General features: G+C 36.4%; 1 pseudogene; it reads left to right on the top strand.

The window, feature by feature from the left end:
• Positions 1 to 384: 384 nt before the first annotated feature.
• LOC112472584 lies at positions 385 to 2,439 on the top strand (annotated as a pseudogene).
• The last annotated feature ends 651 nt before the right edge of the window (positions 2,440 to 3,090 follow it).

Consider the following 3,090-nt stretch of genomic DNA (forward strand, 5'->3'; position numbering starts at 1 on the left):
TAGCTAAGCACTGCTGAGAGGCAAAGTAATTCAAAGAACAGATGAAAACCCAGGATCTAAAGACCCACCCTAAGAAGGTAAACCACAGTAACAGAGCAGCAATTTAAACCCAAAGAAAAAGAAATAAGAACAGAAATAAATGAAAATCACCAACCAAAAAGACAAATATTGGTTCTTGGCTGATGAAAGGAAAAAGACTGAAAGGCATAAATTGCTAACCCAGAAAATGAAAAATGGCAATCGCTGCTGTTCCATGGCATTAATAAGATAACAAGAGGATATTATGAATAATTTTACATCAATACATATGAAAATTCAGATAAAATAAATTCCTTGAAAAAGACAATTTACCAAAAGAGACACAATAATAGCAAATCTGAATAATTCCGTTATCTAACTAAAGAATGTGAATCTGGCCTTTCTGGCTCTCTGAGCATCACCACGACACTGGGCAAGAACAAGTGTCTCCTGAAAGGTGGCAAAAACGGAGCCAAGAAGAAAGCTGTTGGTCTGTTTTCTAAGAAAGATTGGTATGATGTGAAGGCACCAGCTATGTTTGATATAAGAACCATTGGGAAAACGTCAGTCACAAGAACTGTAGGGAACAATCCCATCTGATGGACTCAAAGGTCATGTTTTTGAAGTGAGCCTGGCTGATCTGCAGAATGATGGTGAGTCTAAAAAATTCTAGCTAATTACTGAGGATGTTCAGGGCAAAAACTGTTTAACGTCCATGGCACGGATCTTAACTGTGACAAAATGTGCTCCATGGTCAAAAAATGGCAGACCACGACTGAAGCTCACTCATGCTGATGTCAAGACTACCAAAGGTTACTTGCTTTGTCTGTGTTGGTTTTGGGAACAAGTCCAACGAGCAGATTCTGAAGACCTCTGACGCTCAGCATCAACAGGTCCGCCAAATTCGGAAGGAGACGATGGAAATCACGCCCCGAGAGGGGCAGACAAATGACTGGGAAGAAGTGGTCAGTAAAGATTAATTGATAAATTGTCAGTCTATTTATCTGCTCCATGATGTCTTTGTCAGAAAAGTCGTAATGCTGAAGAAGCCCAAGTGTGAACTGGGAAAACTCATGGAGCTTCACGGTGAAGGCAGCAGCCTTGGAAAAGCTACGTTGAGGCGAGACGGTGCTCAAGTGCAACGAGCTGATGGATATGCGCCCCGGTGCCAGAATCTGTTTAAAATTCAGACTTTTCAAGGTAACAAAACCTATTTGTGATGTTTAAAAAAAAAAGTGAATCTGTAGTTAAAAACCTTCCTATAAAGGAGGCTTTAGGTTCCATAGCTTCACTGGTGAATCCTTTCAAACTTTTAAATAAGATATAATGCTACACTTTGATGGTTGCCTGATGGGAGGGGGGTTTAGGGTGGTGGAAAAGGGAAGGGATTAAGAAGTACAAATCAGTAGTTACAAAATAGTCAAGGGGATGTAAAGTACAGCACAAGAAATATAGGCGATAATATTGACAACTATATGTTGTCAGATGGATACTAGATTTATCGGGGTGATTGCTTTTTAAGTTATATAAATGTCTAATCATCATGCTGTACACCTGAAACCAATATATTATAGGCCAAGTATAACTAAAAATTTTAAAAAAGAAAAAGAAATAATGCTGATATTACACAAAGGACAACATGGCCCAAGACTTTCTATAAAGCTAGCATAACCCTGATACCAAAACCTGACAAGGATATTACCAAAAACAACAACAAAATGCTAATGACAAGCCGATCTTTTACACGAACACAGTTGTAAAAATCCTAACAAAATATTGAAAAAACCAATTCAGCAAAAGTGATGTTTTTATCATCATCAACTTGGGGTTATGCCAGAACGCAAAACTGGATTTATATTTGAGAATCAACATATTACAAAAAAAAAATACATATCAATACCCTTTATGAATAGATGTAAAAATCCTAAAGAAAATACTAGCAAGCCAAATCAAGCAACATCTAAAGAGGATTACATACCATGACTAAGTGAGATTTATCCCGGAAATAACTATTGGCTTAATATCCAAAATTCAATTAATGTAATTCATGCTATCATAAAGGACAAAAGCCATCTGATGATCTCAGCAGATTCGGAAAATGCAAGTGACAAAATCTAACACCCTTTCATAATAAAAAATACACACTAGGAACAGAAAGAAACTTTCTCAACCTGATAAAGACCCACAATAACACGAAAAGGAACAAAACTGGAGGACTCACATTTCCTGATTTCAAAACTTACTACAAAGCTACAGTAATCAAGCCAGTGTGGCATAAAAACAGGCATACAGGTTAAGAGAGTAAAACTGAAAGTCCAGAAATAAGTTCTTACTTTTATGGTCAACCGATTTTCAACAAGGGTATCAAGACCATTCAATAGAGAAAAATTAAATCTTTTCAACAAGTGGTGTTAAGAACAACTGGATATCAACAGGCAAAACGATGAATGTAAAATGGTACTGCCACTTTGGAAAACAGTTTAGCAGTTCTCCCAAAATGTCAAATACAGAGTTATCATATGACCCAGCAATTCCACTCCTAGGTGTGCACCCGAAAGCGCGAAAAACAGGTGTTTAAACAAAAACCCATATGTGAATGTTCACAGCACTACTGATAGTAGCCTACAAGTAGCACCAATCCAAATATTCAACTAATACATGGTTAAACAAAGTATGGTATATCCATACAATGGAATATTATTTGTATGAACCTTAAAAACATGCTAAGTGAAAGAAACTAGTTGCAAAAGATTACATATTATTATGATTCCATTTATATGAAATGTCCAAAAAGGTTCAAGCAATCAGATGTTATTAAAAAACAAACAACTGCAAAAGATTACATATTGTTATGATACCATTTATATGAAATGTCCAGAAAAGGTTCAAGCAATCAGATGTTATTAAAAAACAAACAAACTATTCCACTTGGCGCTAAGGGCGGATGGGTTATAATGAGGTATTATTTTCTAAATAAGATGCCTGAAAGAACAGACCATCACTTTCTAGGTTAGGTATTCACTAAAACTGCCCAGCTACATTGGTATCTAGTGGCTCAAGGTAGTAAGCAAG

The sequence above is a fragment of the Pteropus alecto genome, unplaced genomic scaffold (genome assembly GCF_000325575.1).
Source record: "Pteropus alecto unplaced genomic scaffold, ASM32557v1 scaffold87, whole genome shotgun sequence".
NCBI lineage: Eukaryota > Metazoa > Chordata > Mammalia > Chiroptera > Pteropodidae > Pteropus > Pteropus alecto.